Source organism: Cricetulus griseus (assembly GCF_003668045.3).
Source record: "Cricetulus griseus strain 17A/GY chromosome 1 unlocalized genomic scaffold, alternate assembly CriGri-PICRH-1.0 chr1_0, whole genome shotgun sequence".
NCBI lineage: Eukaryota > Metazoa > Chordata > Mammalia > Rodentia > Cricetidae > Cricetulus > Cricetulus griseus.
Window position 1 is genome coordinate 231,103,490 of NW_023276806.1, and position 27,034 is coordinate 231,130,523.

Here is a 27,034-nt window from a genome sequence, read left to right on the forward strand (position 1 = left end):
ATATCATGCACACACCTAAGTTTAGATCCCTGGCACCCACATAAAGCCAAGTACAGAGACAGCATTGTTGGGGACAGACATGGCCTGATCCCTAGTGCTCATGGGTCAGCCATTCTAAGCCAGACTGGTTAGTTTCAAGACCAATGGCCGACACTGTCTCAAAAACTGAGTGCAGGTTAGCGAGAGAGCGCTGCTGGGCTCGCACAGGCCCTGGGTTGATCCCCAGCATTGGCAAATAAATTAATGAAGTGAGGTGAGAAAGAGTGGGAAAGATATCAAACACTGACCTCTGGCCCCCACATGTGCACACTTGTGCATGGGTATTCACATGCACATGTGACACATGTGCACACAGCTTCATGCAACACACACATGCACATACACACACACACGCACATATGTACACACAGCTTTTATGCAACACACGTGCACTCATACATGGCACACACATGTGCACACAGAGACACACATACATGCACATACATGTGCACACACATACACACACATGCACATACATGTGCACACACATACACACACATGCACACACACACACACACACACACACACACACACACACACACACACACACAGTAAGGCCATGAGAGGAAGTAATGGTATAAAAGAGAGAAATTTCCATGTGCTTTAACTTAATCCCCTTATAAGGGCATCTGTCCTGCTAGTGTGTATATGTATATTGTGTATGAATGTTTATGTGCGTGCATGTGTATGTGTGTATTGATGTGTATTGTCTTGACAACTTGACACACAAGTCACCTGGGAAGAGGAACCACAGCTAAGAAAGCACCTCCATGAGACTGAGCAAATCTGTGGAGCATTCTCTCGTTGATGGTTGATGATTGACAGAAGGTCCAGCCCACTGTGGGCAGTGTCCCCCCCCTCTCCTGGTCTGCCCTCTCCCCAGCAGGTGGTCCTGGGTGGCTGAGCAAGCCATAGGGAGCAGTAACAGCAGCACTCCTCCGTGGGCTCAGCTTCAGTTCTGCCTCCAGATTCCCCCTTGAGTTCCTTCCCTGACTTCCCTTCATGAAGAATGGAAAGCCCTAGGATGAAATAAACACTTTCCTCCTGGCTTTTTGCCAGGGTCTATATCACAGCAACAGAAACCTAACTGAGGCAGCACCCAGGACAGAGGGAAAACAGCCACTCATTTTCAGGGAAGGAACTAAAATGGTGTTCCTACAGCTCTGAACAAGTCAACTAGACTCCAGTAGAATAGCAAACACCCCTGCTGACCCCAACACAAATCAACAGCAGTGCCAAGTTCCTGAGCTCATGAGAGGGAAGAGGGTAGTGTTTGTGTATGCTTTGCCTGTCTCTAGATACTTTAGGAATTCTATTGCTATGACTTCACTAAAATCCAAGTGGTAGCTCTCCAGAAGTTCATCCAATGATGAAATCTACATGCACAGACATTTAAAGTTATATAGTACCCTTTAAATTTAAATTCTAGGCATCTGAGTGACTATTCTACCAACCCTCCCCTAGTCACCTCCAACTCCTGTTATAACTGATATATTCCCATTTAATGTCTCCAAGCCTTGAATCCCTTCTGCAAAGTATTTGCCTTGGCTAGCCTCCATCCACTGGTTCATTTAACTCCTAAGTCAGAGACGTTGCCTCCGGCTCATTGCCAGCCTGCCCTCTGGTGATGTCTGGGATACCATCTACACTGGTACTAACACTACCATGTCAAAACTGGGCTTTCTTTTTTGTTTGAGTGCTTTCCTAAGTGTCCAGAGGAGGTTTCAGTAAGTATTGTCTCACTACTTGAAACTTGATTGACTATAGCACCTTCCTAGGGTTGACTTTAGGAAAGACAAAGTCCCTGCACACGAGAGTCTTCGGCTCCCCCAGTGCTGACTTAGCCACAGATCACCTAGAAGAAAAGGAGAAACAATGAAACATAGAAAGGAGAGGAGGAGGGAAGAGGAGAGCAGGAAAAGAGAGAGGAAGGGGGAGGACAGTGGGAGACCTGCGTCTCAGAGTTTCACACTGACATGTGCAGGAGACACAGCTCAGTGACAGAGTGCTTGCTTAGCGTGTGCAAGGCCCAGGCTTAGTTAGGGTGACTATTGCTGCAATGAAACCCCATGACCAAATCATTTTGTGGAGGAAAAGGTTTGTTTGGCTTACACCCCCACATTACCGTTCCTCATCCAAGGAAATTAAGACGAGAACTCACACAAGGCAGGAACCTGGAGGCAGGAGCTGATGCAGAGGCTATGGAGGGTGCTGATTACTGACTTGCTCTCCATGGCTTGCTCAACCTGCCTTCTTATAGAACCCAGGACCACTGGCCCAGGGATGGCACCATCCACAACGGCTGGGCCCTCCCCCATCAATCACTAAATAAGAAAATGTTCTACAGATCAGCTCACAACTGGATCTTATGGAGGAATTTTCTCAGCTGAGGCTCCCTCCTAGCCCAGTGACTCTAGCTTGTGTCAAGTCTACATAAAACTGTCCAGCACAAGCTCTAAGTTCAGTTACCACCACCAGAGCAGTCCTCCAGAAACAGTGTTTGCAGGGCCAAGAGGCAAAGGTTAGGAACCCAAATTCTGCCTACTGACCCCCTTCTGTTTCTGTGTTTTAGCCATATCTGCTACTTCTGTGAGAGTACCATCAGCCAGCTCCCTGGGTGAGTGTTCCATGGCTTGCTTTCAATTCTACCACTTTCTGTACGTAAGCCCTATTGTTTGTCGGCTTGATTTTTCTTCCTTTCAAGTGCTTTTAAAATAAGAAACAAAAATAATTAACACTGTGTATGTAACTCCCTGACCGTGAATCAGCATTCCCATTGTGTAAGCACCCTCAATGTGTGTACTCACCCTGGTACAAGGTGCAAACCCATCCTGTGTATGTACACACCCTCAATGTGTAAACACAACATGGTGTGTGTTTCACACCATCATTGTGTGAACACACCCTCACTGTGCCTAGACACCTTTATTGTGGCTATTGCTAGTATTTTATCCTATTTCTCAAGTAGTAAATAAAGCTGAAATTCCTTTGTCCCCATTAGAGACCCTCCCTTTACACTACCCTAAGACTCATGAGTGAATTATAGTCTTTAATGCCTACTGCCAAATAATGTAGCATTATTTGTTTTTGTATAATTTTTACTGAAATGCCATCTCTTTTGAGGCTTCATTACAACTTGCATTTTCCTCAAAACTTTAATACTGAAAAACACAGAAATGTGATTTGTGCACCTCAGTTATAGAATAAAATCACAACTTGTGAATATACAGTATTTTCTAGCATTTTCCCTCCTGAGGCAGTCCCAGTAGCTCCTCTAATTCTCTCATGCTGTCTCTTGGCCTCCTCCAACCCCTCTCCCAGCGCACAACCCCTGTGACACAGCATGTCAATCTTTTCAAATCTGTACTTTTCTTGTTTTCTCTCAGGTGGGCACCATAAGCTACTGTCTTAAGCTGTGTCTTATTATTATAAAAGTTATGTTTATATGCACAAAGCCTTACTACAAATGATTTTTAAATTTTCTGCTGGAAGGTTGTTTTGGAGATACGTGGGGATCTAGTTTTTTTGTTTAGAAATCAACTATTCTGGTGAATCCATTAATTAATATAGTCTCTTCCCTGTGACCTTTTTTTTCTGTTGTGTTTGGCTTTGCTGTTTGGCTGGATTTGTTTTGTTCACCTTAAATTTGTAATAGACATTCTCACTAATTGTTTTTTAATGGAGACAATCATCATTTCCTAGTAGACAGAAACGTTTAATTGGTCATCTCCCATCAGGCCTTCTTCCCACGCCAATGGGTGTTTGTAAGCAAAGGATAATCACTCCATTAATACTGAGCCCACAGAACTTCTGTTTTTTGATGTTACCAATCTTTCCTCTTTGATCTACATCTCACACACAATTGACCTCTCAGCCCTGAGTGTCAGGAGTTGCTTTCCCAACTTTCCTATGACTGAAAGTTCCTGGAATCTAAACTCATCTCATGATTCACTAAATAAAGAATGGGAATTCATTTCCATTTACTTTATTTTTCTTGATCATTCTTGGTTCTGTTATTGTTAATAAAAATCTTCTATTTTGATGTTTGTTACTGAGTAAAAATATTTTAAGACTTCTCTTTATCCTCGTATTCTTTTGCATTAGCCATGCTGTTCCTGCATGTGGGACTAGCTTCCCTCACCCTGCTAAGGATTCAAGATTTTCCAAACTGTTGACTCAAATCTTTGTTTAATTATATAAAAAAAAATTGCCTACCTTAATTGCCGTGAATATGCCCCTGCCTTGCACCTCCACCTACGTCTATCTACCACACGCATAGTTTCTCTCTCTAGAACTAGCACATATGGAAATAAACGCTAAGGATCCTCTGCTTGCCTCAGATGTCAGTACTTCTCAAGCATTTATCATCTCCATGCAATTAAACCAGATTCTTGTAATAAAGACTAACATCTGGAGATAAGTGGATTATGATGGGGGGTCTTACTATGTAGCCCAGGCTAGCCTTTGATTCAGGGTCTCCTAGAACTGGCAGCAGGAAAGTACAACCTACCCAGTGTGTAAGCAAGTCCTGCCTGGAAGCTAGTGCCCTTCAGTTAGCCACGGCCTGAGCAGCTCATCTCATCCAGTGTCTCCACCTCTTCAGTTAATGACTCTAACTCCTCCTGCTGTCTGCCGTTAGGTGTTCAAAAATGGATCTTTGGCTGTCTTTAGTGCGAACTCCTCTCCATCCTGGGTGTTGCCTTACTTGTCAGTTCTGGCAGTGGGTGGGCCAGACCTCATTCAGAGCAGCTTACCTAACTTCAAGGGCAAGATTGGTTGTGTTTATTTCCAAGGCTGTAACAAATTACCTCAGCTTCTGCCCTAAGACCATGTTACCTTACAGAACCATAGGTGGAAGGGTGCCACACACATCGAATCGGGGTATCAATAGATCTGAACTCCACCTATGGCTGTTCCCTTGTTTCTCTGCTAGCAACTTGCCTGGTTCCCTTGGCTCACAGCCTCCTTCCTTCCCCAGTGGTCACAAAATTCTATCAAGCTCCATATTGTCTAGTCGTCTGCATTCTTACATTCCTTTCTCTGTCTGGTCTATTGCCCTCTTCTTGTTTTGGACACACGGGTAGAGCTAGAAACACAACTAGATCATACATGCTCATCTCATCATGAAAACAATGAGCCTTCTTGTGTTCCTGCCTCTTACACGGTGATGGGAAGGGCTGTTACAGAGTCTGCACCCAGAGTTCTTTGTTTCCATCCAGTTAAGTGCAATGGGATTCAACACGGGCTTGCACAGGAGTGAGTAGAAGTCTGTGCTGACACAGAGGGCAGACTAACAGAATTCTTAGGACACACATATCATCATGGAAACTAAATATTTCCCTTAAATGTTTGTTCCCATCAACACAATCCAGGACAATCCCTGGAACAACCTGACCTCTGTCTGAGGCACTGACTCCATTTTCCTCAGAACAGCATCACAGATCCCAGGGTCTGGGACACGGGAAGCTTCCAGGCAGTTATCATTCTGCTTACCATACACGTGTATGAGCAAGAGAGGAGAAAGGGATTTGTTTGAATGTCTAAGTCAGGGTGGCTGATGAAACGCCATGCCATGACCAAAAGCAACCTGGGTGGAAAGGGTTTATGTAGCTAACACCTCCACATCACTGTTCATCATTCAAGGAGGTCAGGAGAGCAACTCACCCAGGGAAGGATCCTGGAGGCAGCAGCTGATGCAGAGGCCATGGAGGGTGGTGCTTACTGGCTTCTTCCTCGTGGCTTGCTCAGCCTGCTTTCTTAAAGAAGCCAGGACCACCAGCCCAGGGATGGTGCCACCCACAATGGGCTGGGCCCTTCGCATTGATTACTAATTAAATGTCTTACAGCTGGATCTTATGGAGCTGTTTTCTCAAATGAGATTCCCTTCCTTCAGATGACTCTAGCTTGTGTCAAGTTGACATCAGACCAGCCAGCACAGTGACCAATGGGCAGTCCCTGCATAATTCCCCTAGGCCTCACTCTCTCTTTATTTGACACAGTTCATTCTATGTATCTATGTGACTGATATTTTGATAAAATGGTCATATTTTCCACATTTGTTACTTTTATTCTGCTCTTTCTCAAGGAGACTGATCTTTGCTCTTGTGGATTCTAGTCCTCTCTACTGCCAATGTTCCTCAGGAAGCACACCAGAGTCTGAGGCCAGGAGGGTGGTGCAGAGACCCCCACTCACCACACTGCCTCCAGAAAGGGGAGGGGGTGTGACTCTTTCCTGCCCTCCTCAGAGCCGTGAAGCACTCACGCTGGTTTTGTTTTCTGCTTTCAGCACTATGCCCATCCACTCCTGGTAAGTTGCTGCACTTTTCTTCAGCTCTGCCAACAGTCGGCCCCGTGACCCGGAAGCTTTCCAGAGTCTCTCCACATTTCTTGGTTCACTATAATCAGACACCTTAATACTCACCCCGAGTACGAAAAGTAAACAGAAGTTGCTTGTGGCTCATTAAGATGGCACGTCCCCAGGATTCACACCAATTCCCAAATCTGTAGAACAAGGACTGAAAAAATGAGGAGGACAGGGATGAGGGGATGAAAACAGGGGATGCAGCAAGACAGACATGGTATCACATGTCTGTGAGGGACTGCAGAGCTTCGTGTGACTGAAAGCACCCACTTCCCTGAGTCAGGCTGGCAGCAATGGAACAGATGAGGACTGCCCCAGCTCCTGGCACTGCAATTGCATTGGTTGGGAATTGATCCTCAATCTGCTCATTGTTTTGACAACACACACACAGGGAGAGAGAGAGAGAGAGAGAGAGAGAGAGAGAGAGAGAGAGAGAGAGAGAGATTTTTTTAAGCTTCTTGCTGTAAGCTCTTTGCATTTATTCAGCAGAACAAACCAATAGGCCCTGCCTCTTTCACACCCTCAGTCTTGCTGGGCCTCACAGCTGGGGCTGTTTCCTAACCCTGCTAGGTTCCTGCCATCCGTTTCTCGTCCACCTCTGAGTGCTTTAAACAACTAATGAGTTAAGAAAGTGATAGATGAACTGGTGGAGAGAATTACAGTGGTTTTGCCTAGTGAAAGGTTTTGTGTGTTTTTGCAAAGCTGTAACAGCTTTCTTAAACTTAGGAACAGACAGGGAGTGGACAGCAGAGGACAGGCGATGGGAGCAGGGTGACCAGACGAGGCTGTGAGAAGAGAAAGGCTCACAGAGCCTACAGATGAGGAAGCAGAAGCTGATAGGGACCAGCTGAGGGTAGACAGCTAAAAAAGGGCTGAACTCAAATTCTGAACCCTGTGTTTTCAGTCCAAGTCAGGGCTAGCACAGCAACCCTGGGATTCTGGGACATGTACTTCTTCTTTCAGTCCACAGTGAGCTTTGGAAATGACAAGTCGACCTCAAAGGATTTTCAAAACTGTGCTTATATTTTAAAATACCACTCCCAAGTTTAAAATGTGGCATGAAAATTGTAAGTTGTGAGCATCGAATTCTGAAAATGATTGTGCTGGCCTGTGGTGTGCCACCCATCATTTCATGAGTAAGGCTATTTTACAACAGACTCTACATAGCTGCCCTTAGCCACTGCTGACTTTTATAAGTGTCTAAGTTAGGGATCTTATTGCTGGGATAAGAGACAATGACCATAGCAACTCTTATAAGGAAAACATTTAGTTGGGGCCGCTCCTTTACAGTTTCAGAGGTTTGGTCCATTTTCCTCATGGCAGGGAGCATGGCAGTGTGCAAGCAGACAGTAGCTGAGAGTCCTACATCTTGCAGGCAACAGAAAGTCGACTGAGACACTGAGTGGTATCCTGAGCATAGGAAACCTCAAAGCCCGCCCTCACAATGACACACTTCCTCCAACAAGGCCACACTCACTCCAACAAACCTACAACTCCTAATAGTGCCACTCCCTATTAAGTTATGGGGGCCACTTACATTCAAACTGCCACAAAAATTAAGATAGATTTTATTCAGCTTTGCTTCATTTTTATGTAATTCAGTCATAAAAAGGATAATTTCTGTTGGAAAAAACTAGATGTTTTCTGATTTAAATATTCAGAAATAATTAACTCAGATCTTCCATGTGTCCTGCCTCCTCTCAGGGGACAAGCACAGGAAAGTGTTAACAGCACAGCAAGCTGTAACTGCTGTGGCTGAAGTGGCACAGGCTGGACCACGGTCCGGATGCTGGACCCACCCCTTTCTCTGTAGGAACTCCTACCTAGTGGATGCACTTCCTCTACTGGACTGTGCTGACTGTGCTGAGTGAGTCCAGTGCTGAATTCTAGATTATGCAAATTCTATCATAATGATGGATTAGCTGAAAATTAGATAGTTGGAAATGCAAACAGGACAGGGACCTGACACCAGGTACTAGCCTGTGTCTACTCTCACAGGCCTCCTGGGGTATGCATGTGTAAATGATTAATGACCTCATTCCCCTCCCCTATGGACCTGTCATTTCCCAGCTCTGGCCATAGTAACCATAAATATCTTGGTTACTTGAAAAGGAGGTGAATATTCCAAGATGGTAGGAAAAGAAACGGTAGGAGGAAACTAGAGAACAATTGGACATTGGAACACTTTAGAAAGTCACATGATTTACTCATATGACTGGTGAATTCGAGTGTTTACCATGCACCACAGGCTGTTCCGCATGAGCAAGCCAGCCATGGCCCCTGTGTTACAGAGCACAGGTCCTCGCTGAGTAAGACAAAAAATACACCTGCACACAAATACACTTAAACTTCTCAGATTGGAGACCAGAACTTCAGAGACAGTAGATTAGCGTGGTACGGTAGAGGCGGAGCCAAAGGTGGCGGTTCAGAGCAGGATAAGATAATGGGGTTTGAAAGGAGACCTGAACTGACAACCTGCATGGCAAAAGTAGACCACTGCCGGCCCCCAGCAGAAAGAGTATCAAATTCCTGAGACTAGAAGGAGAATGGCAAGGGGGCAGACTGCAAGACCAGCAGCTGCTGATGGAGGGTGGGAGCAGGAGAGGCTGGACCAGAGAAGACCTCTGTGGCCAAGCAGAGAACAGCAATGCTGAGTATCCTGGTCTGCACCTGGGAAGGTCCAGCCAGGGAAGGATAATAGAGGAGTCCACGCTTTGAAAGGAATCTTTCTCTGTAGTGTGAAACAGCTGAGATGGCTGCTTGCTGCAGGCAGGGAAGGCATGAGCTCCAAAGACCACAGGGGGTTTGTTTAGAAAGAGCATTCTGGATCAAGGAAGATATTTTCCTACAGTTGTGGGTGTGGAGTCTTTAAGCTGCCAACACTCAGTGGGCTACAAAAGGCATGGTGGGTTTCGGGGTCTTTTTTTCTTAATTGATAAGTTCCAAGTGTACTTATTTACAGCATACAGCATGGCATCTTTGTACATGTATTTATTATACAATGTTTACAGCACATTAATTAATATATAGTCTGTAGTGTTAACATAGGATCACAGCAATTTTGAATATGTATGTTACTTTCTGCAATTGCAATTGTTACTAACTGCAGTTACATATGCTACTAAGTGCACTCACTATGCACTGCTGGGGCTGGAGAAATGGCTCAGTCATTAAAGGCTAGGCTCACCACCAAACACACAACCCTCTGCTGTAAAGTCTCAGCACTCAATCCTCTTGATCTCTGATCACCAAATGACACAGGACTGACTGACTAGCTGTCAAAAGAAGGTGATGACGAAACACTGTAGCAAGGCAGGGGACATCCCCAGCATGAATTCAGGCAGCTCCTGTTTGATAGAGTACAAGTTTTACAAAGCAGGGACTGGGGGATGCAGGGATATGAGATTAGGGTTAGCCGGTCTAACCCTAAAGACATAGATTACCCTCAGGCAGCTGGTAAATTCAGGAGGATATGGCCCCTGTCACTGGTTAGCCAAAAATGAAAGTGTGTAATTAGCTAAAGTCCTCAACTAAAGGGAGTGCATCCCTGAGGCTCCAGAGCTGTGGGGTCTGTGGAGGTGGGAAGTCTTCCCTAGAGGCACCTGCACAGACCATCACCTGGCTGTGGTACCCTAGGGAAGGGACCTTAAACCCTGTGTGTTTGAGAACTTATTCCAGATTTGAAAATCTCAAATCACAACAGTGACCAAGCAGAGAGAGATGGTGTTGTGCCTACTGAGCAGTGGAAGACCTAATGCATCCGGGGTGTGGTTCTTGAAAATGGTGTCAGACATAATGTAGGTAACCATTGTTGTATTTCAAGTGCAGTGTTCACTTGGGTCCCAGAAAGTAGTACAGAGGCACCTCAGGGATGAATTTAGCCCTTTTTCAGCTGCAGTGTGGATTTCTGTCCCTGAGCAATGGGCCCATCTATTGTTAACAATCCACACCTTTAGCAAGTCAATTCCTGTACCAAAGTCTTTGATCTAAGCCCTCCAGAGGGACAATGTGAAATGCAAATTCTCAGATAAGGATACCACAGATTTCTGGGTTTTCCTTAAACTAAGTTGTGTGTAGGCTTTGCACCTTTGGGAAATTATCATACATGATTCATGTATGTCCAACAGGAGGTGCTGACGACTAAAGTCAGATCAGGGCTATGTGCCAACACTCAGGGTCCAGTGCCATTGTGTAGGAGGCCTCTTACAAACCATTATCTCTATACTAACTTGTGTTTTTTTGTTTTTTGTTTTTTTAACCATTCTTCAGTTTTAACACAAGTACCAACAAGTAAGTTTTTCTTCCATTTTTAATATCTGATGTCATTAGACCCCCACTCTAGACAGGATCACCCACTCCCTTTCTGACCTGTTTTCTGGTAAGGCAGGGTGACCAGACTTGGAGCTCATGAATCTGTAACTTCCCTTCACCCACCATCTTAGCTGACCACACCCACCCTCACGACATTTCTCTAAAGGCAGTGACACGCCCTTCCCTGCCCAAGCAAATTCTTGTCTTTGGCCACACATTCCTCGACTCCAGCACTCATTTCTCTTCTGTATGTTCACATTAGACATTCGCCTTAAGCTGTCACACAGTTGAGTCTTCCTCTGACCACCACCTTGGGTAACCACAGTGCCCACCCCCAGGGGAGCCCACACTCTTTGTGATGGCTGTGGGCTGTGGGTTTAGCAAAAAGCTACTGCCCATATCTGACATAAAGCAGGCAATTTCTCAATAAGGCTGAGAGTCATGAGACAGGGCCTGCTCACAAACACATTTAAATCATGTCTGCATGTGGACTGAAGTCTTCTTGACATATGGACTGCCACCAGGCTACCCGGCACTGCATCCCCCTCCCTAATACTTGTGTGAGCACAGGCAGGTGACTCAGTTTCTCCAGACAGTTTAAGTAGTTACATAAGTAATTACAAAAATAATTTTAAGGTTCTCAAAAGTGAGGAAGAGGGAGGTGATGAAGTCTAAGTGAGTCTCCCAGGTCAGACTCCAGTTGACTGTCACAGCAAACATAAAAGTGTTTTCTAAATAAAGGAAAGATGAAGAGAAGAGAAGGGAGGTTTTTTTTTTTTTAAAGTGAGGAAATCAGGGATAAATTTTAAAAATAAATAATGCCAATTAGACAATTTGGTTTATCCCCCAGATCTATAAGCTTGAGGTAATTTTCCACTCTGAATCTTACTCATCTGGATTCATAATAAATCCATTTTCCTAGTAGTAAAATCATTCCATCTTGTCCAAATGTATATCAGGTTATTTGAACAAGTAGTTTATAACCCCTACCCTTTCCCCAACCCCTGCCAGTGTACCACAGCCTCAGTGCCCTGTAACCAGATAAGTTTATCACAGGTATCAAATCCTATCCGACCAATCTGTACCTCTTCTTAAAACAGTGAAAAGGTCTCAATGGCCCTCCCACCTCAGGCCACAGCCCCCTGGAGCTAGCCCAGCCCCTCACACTGCTGCCCTCCATCCAGCCTCAAAGGAATTCCCAAATGAGCCAAGCTAAGCCAGTCCATCTGCAGGGGTTCTTTGTTTGGTCAAGATATCAATTTTAACTATTAAACTCAAATACTTCTTAGATGGGGGTGGACTTTTCACATAGACAACACGCCTATGGTGTGCATGCATGTGTGTGCGGGCATGTGTGTCTGTGTGTTTGCATGCCAGGGGCATGTGTGCAAGTGAGTGTGCATGCATGTGCATGCCTGTGTGAGAGCCTGGCATGTATGTGTACATGTGTGTGCATGTGTGTGCCTGTCCATGTGTGTGCCTGTGTGAGAGTACCCTGAAGACACCTAAGGGCGCTGACCATCAAGCAGCACAGTAGTGAGCAGCCTGTTTACTTAGATGAACACTTAGCACACACCACAGAGCAGCTTCTCTTCCCATTTGGAAAAATCTCCCCAGAAACCTCCCTGGATCCCAAGTACACTTTCTTATGGTTTGGCAGGGTCCCCAAGCCTTGTGACTCTCGGCTTCCACTCTGAGGGTCCACAGACTCAGTCCTTTCTGTCCCTTCGTCTCTCTGCAGTCACTGGGTTTTTCTCCCATGGTGTTCCCAGCAGAATTTCCTCTTTTCCCATTTGTTTTTACTCTGGGTTTGTTTTTTTAATTGGGATTTCAAAGTAGTACAAAGACAGGGGTGGAGGACACAATTTCCAATCTAAACCCGAGGAAGTCAACTCAACAGATTGATTCCCCCAGAGCCAGAGCACTGGACAGTGACAAACCTGACCCTTGGCCCTGCAACCTCAAGACTACACACCACACATGTGGAGGGAACTGATCACCTACCCTCTAAGGTCTAAATTGCAGAACCGCAGTTCTGTCCTCTCTGTAATGTTTTTCCAAACTTTTAGAGAATTTCACCCAGCATGCATTGATCACATGCACCACCACCTGCTTCTTCCCCAGACCCACCCCTCCCTGACCACGCCCCCTCTTTGAAGAGACTGTCTCTCAGCAGCTGTCTTAGTCATCCTGCCCTGACAGCCTTTCTTTCCCCTTGTCAGAGAGTTACCTTAAGTATAGTGGCTGTGTTGTGAATGTATTGAATACAGTTGATCTCTACACTCTGAGCACTTTCAGCTTGAAGTAACGGCCTGATCTCCATTACAGGTAGAAAAACAAGCACCAAGTCCCTCCGAGAACATCTGTGTAAGTGTCTCAGCTCTATATCCCACGCTGGGCTTTCTGTGCAATGCCTGCTCCGGGGGAGCTTGCAAAGGGTGGTAAGGAGACACTGCGCTCACACAGGTGCAGGGAGCAGTGCTGTTTGGCCTCCTGTCTGTCTCTCACTTCAAGGCCCAGAAGTGATGGTCCCACTGCTTCACACAGCACAGTGAGAACTCTGCTCACAATGCCTAAGCTCACTCATTTAAAAGTGCAAGGAAAATTCCAGGGCCAGATGAAGCACTTATCAGAAACAGATTTGTAGAAAGATTTGGTGGAAAGGTGCCAGGAGGAACCCAGACAAGGGCAAGTGACACTAGATGGTGGCCCGTGTCTCCTAAACAACAAAAGGAAAAGCAGACTGACTTCCTGGTGTCCTGTATGAATCTGACTTTGATGAATGCTGGACCCAAACTCCCCCCAAAAGAAATGACCCTAAGCTATGCTCCTTCCAAACTTATGGTGTTGTGTTTTTATTTTAGCTCTCAACTCAGGACGCATCAGTAAGTACCTTTCTGCACTTTTATCTTCATTCCCTTTGCCTTGCTTCATAGAATGGTTACATCACAGTCCTGGAACCTCTACTTCCTCCTGCAAACACTGCCCCTTCCTTCCCTCCCTCCTCTGCCCTTGATACACTGGGTGCCCCTGTGAGACAGAACTACAAAACCCCTAAACCTGCAGATCCAGGTGCAAAGGGACAGTGTTGGGAACAGACACAGACCAGTGAACAGTAGGAATGTTCCTCTAATTGAAGTTCCAGTGGCACTCATGGGAGACTCACATGGCCTCCTCCTTGGTAACACGGGAGAAGGCTTCTGTGGCACACAGTGAGTCCCACCTGCAGACAAAGGGTCACCATCATTGATGGTTTGTAGAATGAGTGAAGTGTGCCTATGAGCTCAGGTCTAGAAGAGGAGCCTAGAGACTATGGTGGGTGACATTCTGCCAACACACCTGCCAGGAGCCTGCTGGATGCAGGGCGGGAGATGTGAGTGATTTAGGAAGGAAATAAAAACTGAATGTGGTTGGCCCCAAATTGGATCCGCTTTCCATCCCTGTGGAGTCTCTGCACGGCTGTAGCTGAGAAGTGAATGCTGACAAGAAAAGTGAAGCTCCCGGGGCTTCCTGTGTCAACACATCTGCCCTTGACTTCTGAGGCTGCTCAGACCTAGAGCAGGTGAATCCTGAAGGAACGAGGAAAAAGAATTGTCAGAGTCTGGGCTCGTGAGTCAGATCCTGCACAAGGAGGCTATTTTGCAGAGCAAAAGGAACCTAGGTTCCTAATCCCTTTACCCACCATCCCTGCCTAGAATGTCTTCAGTCTGTCTCATGGCTCTGTGACAAGCCTGGTCACTCTGGTGACCAAGGACCTAACTAGTCACAAAGATAGGAATCCTGTGGTCTCCTTCAGAAGACGAGGCCTTAGGCTCTGGCTAACCAGTCCAAGCTGGCCAGCTAAAATAAGGCAGTGGCTATGTCGATGCAGACCAGCCACGGGAGGCTCCTGACCACAGCTAGTGCTGCCCCTTGAGGTGAAACTTCTCTGTAAGTATCTATTTCCGACTCTTCCCCAGAAAGAATATGGATGCAAACCGTTTTCCTCTGCTAAAGAACTAACCAACTCTGTTTTGTTTTTCCAATATTTTAGCCAGAACTATTGGACCCATACGTGAGCTCTTTTTTATCTCTTTGTCCTTCCATGGGGTCTGGGATCCTATCCTCTCTGTATCCCACCTGTCTCAGCCTTCTTTCTGGAAGAATTTCCCATGCATGTGTCATGATGAATTCAAAGTCCATGACACCTCCTGATGTCCAAGACCTAAGACAAAAATGCCCTGAAATGTCTGAGTTTAAGAAAAGGGAAAGTTAGTTTTCACATTTTTATTTTGTTGGATTACTTTAATTACTTATTTCCTAGTTAAGATGGTTCCTGAAAAACTTGCTCTAAATGGAACTTTTTGAGATCCTCTGATAAACCTGCGGTCTTTGTATTAGCCCTTCTCCCTCTGGTTCTTTCATGATTTCTTTGGGAAATATTGGTGGCATGCAAAGTCTGTGATTGTCAACCTCACTAATGTTCCCTTGTTCCTATTTCAGTGCAATTCTCTGCACCCATCCGTGAGTATCTGTCCATTGCTCTAACCCTTTCCATGGCCAACCTACAGGGGTGAGGGTGGACCTGGCCCGTTTTGTGATGCTGTGTTTCCCAGGCCTCTTACAGTTTCCAAAGAGGCCATGCATGCAGTGCAGTGACCTCAAATCCCATGAGCTAACTTAATAAAAAACAAAATAAGGACCTCTAGGGGGCAGTGTAAACACCCTTCAGAAATGGAAGGTATACTTCTCAGACCCTATGTCTCTAAGGAAATGGAGGAAGAGAAACATAAGTGTTACAAACTAACGTGGAGTGAGTGTTTCTCGATTGCCTGAGGCTGACCCACCACAAACAGAAAGAAACCTCCACTCTCTCTCTTTTTTTTGGGGGGGGGGGTTTCAAAACAGGGTTTCTCTGTGGCTTTGGAGGCTGTCCTTGAATTCAAACTGTAGACCAGATTTGCCTCAAACTCACAGAGATCCACCTGTCTTTGCCTCCTGAGTGCTGGAATTAAAGTCATGCGCCACCAATGCCCGGCCGAAGCCTCCACTCTTACAGGTCCTGTGCATTGCACAACAGGAAGGCTGCCTGTGCCTTACCATGCAAGCCACCCTGGGCTCCCCAGAGTTTCCATCGATGATAGTTCTGCTAGAATGAAAGCTGAGAGGCAAGTTTACAGGTATTTCCTTCATGCCAAGTATCATAACTCGTTCTCTCTCTCATCCTCTCCAGCTGGAGCTACAGGGCCTATCAGTAAGTTCCTTTTCTGATTCTCTACTGTGGCTCTCACTCTTTCTGCAGTGACTAAAGGATCTTTTCCTGTTTTCCATGGGGGAGTTTCAGAGATCTGAAAGTGTCATTTTCTTGGCCTTTTTTGGTTTCCCCGACCTGGCATTTCAGTGAGTCATCTGTGAATTGTGAACACACATGTCACAGATAAAGTGGATGGTAGACCCTTGGGGAAAGTGTGTGACACCATCACACAAGGGGCTTTTAACAACAGCGTGAGGGAGGACATTGGGAGTGGAAGAAAACAGTCCCAGCAATCAGGGTTTTTTAGTCCTCTACAAGGGTTTAAATGAAATCTCTGCCACCCGTGTCTCAGGGGAGCCATAGAGCGAAGGGCTTTTCTCTGTCTGAGCCGGCTCTAGTGCTCACAGCAGGAGAGTCAGCCTGCTGCAGCCCACCTCAGGTTTGCAGTCAAGTCCCCACCAGAGCAGGCATGTGGATGAGAGGGGTGGTGTCTGGAACCCAGAATCACCTACTAACTACCCCTTCTTGTCCCATTTTTTCTGTTTCCTTCCAGATCTCTCTCAAAAAACCGTTGGTAAGTCACCTCAGTGTCAATTGCACACTTGGACACTTGGGCTACCTGGGCTAATATTCTGCTTCCTGTAGATTATCTATAACCATAGATTCAAACACAGAGTACTCCAACTGCTTGACAATCCCTGTCAGAATGCCTAGAGATGACATTAAAGCAGGTTCAACCTTAAAAAGATCTTAACTATGGAAGTGGAACCCGAAAGCCTGGGCTGTCCCTTCCTGGCCCACTTGTCACAATCTGGCCTTTAGAGCCAGCACACAATAAAGATTTTCAATATAGCACTGAAACTTCTTTGCCTCCCATGCATTTGTTCATCTTGCAAATGACATAAATGTCAAGTCTTCTGACTTAACTTCTCTGACAACTTTGCTCCAGACAGTCAGGTTCTGTGGTCATCAGCTTCCAAGGCAGTTGTCACTTCCCAATCTACATTTTTCCTCAGAAACCATTTAAGTAACAGCTAGGTGCCAAGATAAAAGTATTTATTGTTACTGGTTTATAAATTGAGCTACACACAAACTGATTTATTTTTACCCATGTTGAATTTAATAGTCTTACAAAAAATTAAGATTTTAAATTTTGCAACTAAATAAATATGGCTTAAGGCTCCTCTAGATTTATGTGATTAACCAAGTGAGCCACCATTGGCTAACTCTGAAAGGTCTCATTGCCATTTACATTTTTTTGAGCCTAGCAATGGTGACTATATTGATGAGTGAGGCAGGCATCACATTGTCCTTAATAAAGTGGGGACTCAAGTCTTTTTATATAATGCATTTATTTTTATCTTATATGCATTGGTATTTTGCCTGCATGTATCCCATGTATGTCTGAGTAAGGGTGTGGAGACCCCTAGAACTGAGGTTACAGACAGTTGTGAGCTGCCATGTGGATCCTGGGAATTGAACCCAGGACCTCTGGAAGAGCAGCCAGTGCTCTTAACCACTGAGCTATCTCTCCAGCCCAATGACTCAAGTTTTATTGACTCTTAGTCCTTCTGCTACTGTTTTTGGGTGTCACAAGCTGCTAATGGAACATGCTGAATTCAAGAGAGAAAGGGCCTAAAGGAAGAGAAGGTAGAAAAGCAGCAACAAAGTAAAAGAGAAGGAAGATGGCGGTCAAAGACAGAAAATGGGGAGAAGAGTGAGTGACTCAGTGCATGGGAGACTCAACACGGCTGAGAAGAGGCGGAAAAGGAAGGCTGAACACGATAGCCCAGGGCGGCAGCAAGGGAACTGAAAGAACAAAACACAAAGTGATCACATATCCAAGGAGTTGGTGACTGACATTAACTTCGCAGGCACACTAGGAGCTCTACCCCAAGAACAAGTGTACACACACACACACACACCCCAAATCATATACACACACCACACACACCACATGCACACACCACAAAACACACACACCATATCATAAACACACCACACCATACACACACATACCACACACTACACACATAAACCACACACATACCACACATACACAAGACACACACACCACACATACACACACACACACACACCACACACACACACACACACACACACACACACACACACACACACACACACCACACATACACACACATACCACACACACACACACCATACACACACCACACACCTACCACATCCCACACACACCACACACCACACACACATACCACACACATACACCACACACCTACCACATCCTACACACCACAACACACACACACACACACACACACACACACACACACACACAAATGGAGGTGGAAACAAACTGCTAAATTATGTTGCAAATACCCCCAATTCCAGTTAGCCTACTGCTGGCAGCCCAGGACACCTGGATCTGGAAAGTCACCTTCAGATGGGTCAGCCGAAGACTTTTTCCAACACGAGTACTGTGGCATGAGTCATGGTGGAAAGGAAAGGGGCTGCAGTCCCAATGGGGGTCTTTGGATTGACCCAACTGCACTGACACAGGATAATTGTGGTCATCAGATGCCAGTTGACTCAGTGTGTCCTCAGCAGGAGAAGCCGTCAGCCATGAAGACTGCAGCAGCCAAACCCCTTCTTGAGAGTAGTCCTCCATGTGGTCTCCACAAGACTCAAAAGCCATCTCCACTCTGTTCTCTTCAATGTTCCAACAAAGTAGGAGCTGTCCTGTCCTGGAAAATGCCCCCACTGGCCCCTCAGAAGCCCTGTGTACACAATCTGCAGGAGTCCTGAAAGGATCATGGTCACAACTTCTGAACCAGTGTCTGTAGTTCTCCATGCTGGACGCATGTTACCTGCCAAGGCTCAATCTGACATAAGCAACCATGCTGCAAATGAAGTAACAGGTTTCCAGGACTTAGGTTGCCTTGTACCATCAACTGAAAGCCAGTTCTCCATTAAAAGCAGAAGGCTTTATTGACCCTCAGCTCACACCCTGACACTAATCAAACCAGACAGAAGTCACCACCATGAGTCTCCAAACAGAATCCAGGAGAAGAATGAACTAAGCCCTTACCGCCTCTGCCTAGGTACCCTGGGGCATTAGCTGATGAGAAATAAGTAGCATATTAGAGCAGAGTCCCTCCTGTAGGCAAGTTGTCTCTTCTGGTACTGTCAGGAAGAGCACAGTTCCTTCTTTCTCTATTGTCCCTACGTCCACAAGAACCCATAGTGAGTGCTGCCCAAATCTTTCCTTCATAGCAGACTGGGCAAAATTCCCATGATCTCAGCATCGCTGCCGCTTCTCCCCTAGTAAATATTTTTATACTCCAGCAAAAATACTAACATGCCAATTCTAATTTCTTTCCAGTGCAAACTCCTGGCTCTATTGGTAAGTCACCTGTAGATACACTGGCTTGTCGTGACTGGCTTCCTATGACAAAGAAGGACTTTGGCTCCAACTCTTCTCAAATCCTGTTCCTCAGCCTTGCCTCCCGTGTCATGCCTCCCCCTGTTGCTTCTTAAAGACTGGTGATGTGTTAGAAAATGGGGCCCCACTGCCCTAAAATCAGTATTAGGCGGCATGCTATTGTTTACGATTGTAAGGGAATGTCAGTAAACATTGGGATGACTTCCAAAGCAATCACAGTGGTCAAAGAGAGTGGGTGGGAGGGTTAAAAAATAAGCACAAATTGAAAGGGGGATGGCTACAAAATGAGGCATGTGTCCCTGGAGAGACAGGGGTGGAAGAAGGAAGTAACTGAGGAGCTCATGGGCAGCGCCTGTCACAAAAAGCAAGCATGAGGAAGCAGTCCTTCCTCCTCACTAAATCTAGAGTGAGGCCAGCCGGCTGCTGATGCCAGGCTCTACACTGCCAGGGTAGGCTGATGTGAGGCTGCAGGCAGCAAGGCTGTCATGGGAACCACTGATGCTGAATGCTGGAATCCACCCTGCTCTCATCAAGTTTGCCAGCTTGATATCTAACCACAATCTTTTTTTACTTGTAGTGCAATTTTCAGAATCCACTGGTAAGTCTCTTACATATTTTGTTCTCTCTGGAGTTTGTTGCCCTAGTATAATGTTCAGAAGGCCTATTCCTCACCTTGATGGTTTTCATTGCCATAGAATAAGGGTTTTAAACACCTTTTCATGCTTCCTACTTTGTACCTGTCCCTAGAGTTACATATTAAGGGAGGGGCTGCAGAGACAGCTCAACAGTTAAGAGCAATTGTAGAGGACCCAGCTTTTCCTGTGAGTTGTGGATTAAAAAAGAAAGAAAGAAAGAAAGTTTAGAGCAAGCTAGTTTAAAAAAAAAAGTCTTTAGAGGCCTAACAAAAAAGGATGTGCAAGGAAAGCTTTTCAGATGGCTCAGGTGGGGGGGGGGGGGGGACAACAGATGACCAGAGCACACAGATCACAAATTAATGAATCACAGTGTTATCTCAAGAGCTGTTTCAAGAACTTTCCATCCTGGATGGAAAGACAATAAGTGAAGCCTCACTGATAACTGTCCTGTGTTTGCTCTTCCCCCAGAAGAACCTTCAGTGGTCTGCAGCAGTAAGTCACACGCTGTTCCTAAGTAAAAACTGTCAGAGGCTGGGGTCTGTCCCTTGGCTTCCTTCTGCCTGTGAAAGTAACAACCTGTGCTCCTCCTGTCCTCCTCTTGTGCTCCCACTGTGCTCCTGCTGTGCTCCCACTGTGTTCCTCCTGTCCTCCTGTCCTCCTCTTATGCTCCTCCTGGCCTCCTGGCCTCCTGTCCTCCTGTCCTCCTGTCCTGCTGTCTTCTTCCTCTACTCCTCTGGCTCCTTTACTTTGCACACCCTCTCGTTGGTGTCTGTCCCCAGGAAAGAATGAGCATGGTGCCACACTGTATCCCTTGTACTGGAGAGCTGGAGGGGATGAGAATAGGGGTTCAAGGCCACCCTTAACAAGCCCAATGCCAGTCTGGGCTACACGAAATCTAATCAAAGGAAAGAAAAATCAGAGGAAACTTCCCACAGTTTATAGCAACTTGTCCAGAAGAGTGAGCGGGAGAGAGACTGTGTGGGTGAGTCTAGGCTTGCACAGAACAGGAGAAGAAAGAGGAAGGCGGCCTGGGTTAGAAAAGGTTCCAACCTGAAGGTGTGAGCAGGTGACAACCACTGTAAAGGGAACGATCTCCCCACCCTAGCAGACAAGAGGTGCTAGTCTGTCCCCAGCAGCACTGGGTTCCTCCACTGGGGACCCTGCCACCAGACATCCCACACTAATCTCTGCCTTTCTCTTTCCAGGGGTGGGATCCAATGGTAAGTCTGGCTGCCTCCTTTCATGAAGAGCCCTATGTCTCCTGGGATGTTGAAAGCTCTTGAGCCAAAATTTCTCCATCCATGTTACCCAGTAGCTTAATGCTCCAACCCCTTGACCCCCTTATGATTCCACTAGGACACCAACACGCTTCCAGAATGTTCCTTGACATACTTCAGAATTAAGGGTCAAAGGGAAAAGTGTTCCTGTTTTACTAAAGACTCTGAACTGGGAAGGAAGAAATGAACAAATGAAAAATATTACGTATTCCTATCTTCCAGCTGGGCAATCTCCACAAGAGATGACTGTGTTGTTTGGCTCTGCTGTGCCTTCTCAGAGGCCTACAGTACCTATCAGACCTGACATTCTAACAAAGGGACTGAAAATTTCTATTTTGTTATGGTGGAACCTCCTGCTTTTCCACTGTGTGGAATTCCACAAAGTGGCTACCAGTTCTTTGAAAGTTTTACATACCTTTATTGTAGTCCCCAGCAAGGAAGAAAACCAAAATAAGGCTGGGAGCTCAGATCTGTGAGCCCAGCTACTTAGCAGGCAGGGCTAGGGTAGTGCTCACTTTGTAGACTATGTGGGCTACAAGCTAAGAGAAAGGCATGCCTGGGCAAATGAACATGACCTTGTCTCAAAAAACAGAAATGTAAAAGAAAGGGGCTAGGAATGTGGAGTAAATGGGGCCAGGGATGTAGCTTAGCAGTAAAGTGCTCTCCTTCCATATGTGAGGCTGGGCAGTCCCTACTGTGGGGAGGGTGGGAGAGAAAGAAAGAACCAGAAACAAGCAAACAGTAGTGAGGCTGGTATGGCCCAGGGGTCTGTAACCCCACTGTTTAAGCAGTGTAAACAGGAGTCTCAGTTGTAGCCTAGACTCATAGTATGACCCTGTCTCCAAGCCATTCTTACAGAAGGAAGAAAGTAAATCAATCAACTTCTCCATTTGCTTTTCAGTTGTAATGCCATGTCAGCCGATATGTAAGTTTGCATCTATTCCTCCCCCTCAGGACCCCCATGCTGGGATAAAACAGTGCCACAAGGAAATGCTAAGCCCCTTCTCTGTCTTCCAGGTTGTCCGAAGCCAGTGATTGAACCTATCTGTGAGTTCCTCCTGGTTTTCTACTGTTTTCCTGTTAGTAATGTTGTGTGTGCCCTGCCCATTTCTACCCTGTGTGCAGACACCTCAGATGTTTGACCCTCCCCTCTTCCCCTTGCCTTTGTCACCCAGCCCCACCAAGCACCATATGGTTTGTCCCATCAAGATAGAGCCCTAAACAAAGACAAAACAGTGCCACAAGGAAATGCTAAGCCCCTTCTCTGTCTTCCAGGTTGTCCACAACCAGTGGTTGAACCTGTCTGTGAGTTCCTCCTGGTTTTCTACTGTTTTCCTGTTAGTATTGTTGTGTGGGCCCTGCCCATTTCTACCCTGAGTGCAGACACCTCAGATGTCTGACCCTCCCCCTTCCCATTGCCTTTGTCACCCAACCCCACCGGGCACCAGATTGTTTGTCCCATCAAGATAGAGCCCTAAACAGAAGACAAAACAGTGCCACAAGGAAATGCTAAGCCCCTTCTCTGTCTTCCAGGTATTCCACAGCCAGTGATTAAACCTGTCTGTGAGTTCCTCCTGGTTTTCTACTGTTTTCCTGTTAGTATTGTTGTGTGTGCCCTGCCAATTTCTAACCTATATGCAGACACCTCAGATGTGTGACCCTCTCCCTTCCCATTGCCTTTGTCACCCAGCCCCACCGGGCACAGATGGTTTGTCCCATCAAGATAGAGCCCTAAACAGAAGACAAAACAGTGCCACAAGGAAATGCTAAGCCCCTTCTCCGTCTTCCAGGTTGTCCGGAGCCAGTGATTGTTCCTGTCTGTGAGTTCCTCCTGGTTTTCTACTGTTTTCCTGTTAGTATTGTTGTGTGTGCCCTGCCCATTTCTACCCTGTGTGCAGACACCTCAGATGTGTGACCCTCCCCTCTTCCCGTTGCCTTTGTCACTCAACCCCACCGGGCACCAGATGGTTTGTCCCATCAAGATAGAGCCCTAAAGAGAACACAAAACAGTACCACAAGGAAATGCTAAGCCCCTTCTCTGTCTTCCAGGTTGTCCGAAGCCAGTGATTGAACCTGTCTGTGAGTTCCTCCTGGTTTTCTACTGCTTTCCTGTTAGTATTGTTGTGTATGCCCTGCCCATTTCTACCCTGTGTGTAGACACCTCAGATGTGTGACCCTCCCCCTTCCCATTGCCTATGTCACCCAGCCCCACCGGGCACCAGATGGTTTGTCCCATCAAGATAGAACCCTAAACAGAAGACAAAACAGTGCCACAAGGAAATGCTAAGCCCCTTCTCTGTCTTCCAGGTATTCCGCAGCCAGTGATTAAACCTGTCTGTGAGTTCCTCCTGGATTTCTACTGTTTTCCCTTAGTATTGTTGTGTGTGCCCTGTCCATTTATACCCTGTGTGCAGACACCTCAGATGTGTGACCCTCCCCCTTCCCATTGCCTTTGTCACCCAGCCCCACCGGGCACCAGATGGTTTGTCCCATCAAGATAGAGCCCTAAACAGAACACAAAACAGTGCCACAAGGAAATGCTAAGCCCCTTCTCTGTCTTCCAGGTATTCCGCAGCCAGTGATTAAACCTGTCTGTGAGTTCCTCCTGGTTTTCTACTGTTTTCCTGTTAGTATTGTTGTGTGTGCCCTGCCCATTTCTACCCTGAGAGCAGACACCTCAGATGTCTGACCCTCCCCCTTCCCATTGCCTTTGTCACCCAGCCCCACCGGGCACCAGATGGTTTGTCCCATCAAGATGGAGCCCTAAACAGAAGACAAAACAGTGCCACAAGGAAATGCTAAGCCCCTTCTCTGTCTTCCAGGTTGTCCGAAGCCAGTGATTGAACCTATCTGTGAGTTCCTCCTGATTTTCTACTGTTTTCCTGTTAGTATTGTTGTGTGTGCCCTGCCCATTTCGACCCTGTATGCAGACACCTCAGATGTGTGACCCTCCCCCTTCCCATTGCCTTTGTCACCCAGCCCCACCGGGCACCAGATGGTTTGTCCCATCAAGATGGAGCCCTAAACAGAAGACAAAACAGTGCCACAAGGAAATGCTAAGCCCCTTCTCTGTCTTCCAGGTATTCCGCAGCCAGTGATTAAACCTGTCTGTGAGTTCCTCCTGGTTTTCTACTGTTTCCTGTTAGTATTGTTGTGTGTGCCCTACCCATTTCTACCCTATGTGCAGACACCTCAGATGTGTGACCCTTCCCCTTCCCATTGCCTTTGTCACCAAGCCCCACCAAGCACCAAATGGTTTGTCCAATCAAAATAGAGCCCTAAACAGAACACAAAACAGTGCCACAAGGAAATGCTAAGCCCCTTCTCTGTCTTCCAGGTTGTCCGAAACCAGTGATTAAACCTATCTGTGAGTTCCTCCTGGTTTTCTACTGTTTTCCTGTTAGTATTCTTGTGTGTGCCCTGCCCATTTCTTACCTGTGTGCAGACACCTCAGATGTGTGACCCTCCCCCTCCTGTTGCCTTTGTCACCCAGCCCCACCGGGCACCAGATGGTTTGTCCCATCAAGATAGAGCCCTAAACAGAAGACAAAACAGTGCCACAAGGAAATGCTAAGCCCCTTGTCTGTCTTCCAGGTTGTCCGAAGCCAGTGATTGAACCTATCTGTGAGTTCCTCCTGGTTTTCTACTGTTTTCCTGTTAGTATTGTTGTGTGTGCCCTGCCCATTTCCACCCTGTGTGCAGACACCTCAGATGTGTGACCCTCCCCCTTCCCATTGCCTATGTCACCCAGCCCCACCGGGCACCAGATGGTTTGTCCCATCAAGATAGAGCCCTAAACAGAACACAAAACAGTGCCACAAGGAAATGCTAAGCCCCTTCTCTGTCTTCCAGGTATTCCGCAGCCAGTGATTAAACCTGTCTGTGAGTTCCTCCTGGTTTTCTACTGTTTTCCTGTTAGTATTGTTATGTGTTCCCTGCCCATTTCTACTCTGTGTGCAGACACCTCAGATGTGTGACCCTCCCCTCTGCCCGTTGCCTTTGTCACCCAGCCCCACCGGGCACCAGATTGTTTGTCCCATCAAGTAGAGCCCTAAACAGAAGACAAAAACAGTGCCACAAGGAAATGCTAAGCCCCTTCTCTGTCTTCCAGGTTGTCCGAAGCCAGTGATTAAACCTATCTGTGAGTTCCTCCTGGTTTTCTACTGTTTTCCTGTTAGTATTGTTGTGTATGCCCTGCTCATTTCTACCCTATGTGCAGACACCTCAGATGTGTGACCCTCCCTTCTTCCCAATGCCTTTGTCACCCAGCCCCACCGGGCACCAGATGGTTTGTCCCATCAAGATAGAGCCCTAAACAGAACACAAAACAGTGCCACAAGGAAATGCTAAGCCCCTTCTCTGTCTTCCAGGTTGTCCGAAGCCAGTGATTGAACCTATCTGTGAGTTCCTCCTGGTTTTCTACTGTTTTCCCTTAGTATTGTTGTGTGTGCCCTGCCTATTTCTACCCTGTGTGCAGACACCTCAGATATGTGACCCTCCCCCTTCCCATTGCCTTTGTCACCCAGCCCCACCGGGCACCAGATGGTTTGTCCCATCAAGATAGACCCCTAAACAGAAGACAAAAACAGTGCCACAAGGAAATGCTAAGCCCCTTCTCTGTCTTCCAGGTTGTCCGCAACCAGTGACTGAACCTATCTGTGAGTTCCTCCTGGTTTTCTACTGTTTTCCATTAGTATTGTTGTGTGTGCCCTGCCAATTTCTACACTGTGTGCAGACACCTCAGATGTGTGACCTTCCCCTCTTCCCGTTGCCTTAGTCACCCAGCCCCACCGGGCACCAAATAGTTTGTCCCATCAAGATAGAGCCCTAAACAGAAGACAAAACAGTACCACAAGGAAATGCTAAGCCCCTTCTCTGTCTTCCAGGTTGTCCGCAGCCAGTGATTGAACCTGTCTGTGAGTTCCTCCTGGTTTTCTACTGTTTTCCTGTTAGTATTGTTGTGTGTGCCCTGCCCATTTCTACCCTGTGTGCAGACACCTCAGATGTGTGACCCTCCCCTCTTCCCGTTGCCTTTGTCACCCAACCCCACCGGGCACCAGATGGTTTGTCCCATCAAGATAGAGCCCTAAACAGAAGACAAAACAGTGCCACAAGGAAATGCTAAGCCCCTTGTCTGTCTTCCAGGTTGTCCGAAGCCAGTGCCTGAACCTGTCTGTGAGTTCCTCCTGGTTTTCTACTGTTTTCCTGTTAGTATTGTTGTGTGTGCCCTGCCCATTTCTACCCTGTGTGCAGATTCCTCAGATGTGTGACCCTCCCCTCTTCCCGTTGCCTTTGTCACCCAGCCCCACCGGGCACCAGATGTTTTGTCCCATCAAGACAGAGCCCTAAACAGAACACAAAACAGTGCCACAAGGAAATGCTAAGCCCCTTCTCTGTCTTCCAGGTTGTCCGGAGCCAGTGATTGATGCTAACTGTGAGTTCCTCCTGATTTTCTACTGTTTTCCTGTTAGTATTGTTGTGTGTGCCCTGCCCATTTCTACCCTGTGTGCAGACTCCTCAGATGTGTGACCCTCCCCTCTTCCCGTTGCCTTTGTCACCTAGCCCCACCGGGCACCAGATGGTTTGTCCCATCAAGATAGAGCCCTAAACAGAAGACAAAACAGTGCCACAAGGAAATGCTAAGCCCCTTGTCTGTCTTCCAGGTTGTCCGCAGCCAGTGATTGATCCTAACTGTGAGTTCCTCCTGGTTTTCTACTGTTTTCCCTTAGTATTGTTGTGTGTGCCCTGCCC

At 46.7% G+C, this 27,034-nt stretch overlaps 1 pseudogene; it reads right to left on the reverse strand.

The window, feature by feature from the left end:
* The window catches only part of LOC118239533, a 115,385-nt pseudogene extending 96,761 nt beyond the window's left edge, over positions 1-18,624 (reverse strand).
* Positions 18,625-27,034: the final 8,410 nt, after the last annotated feature.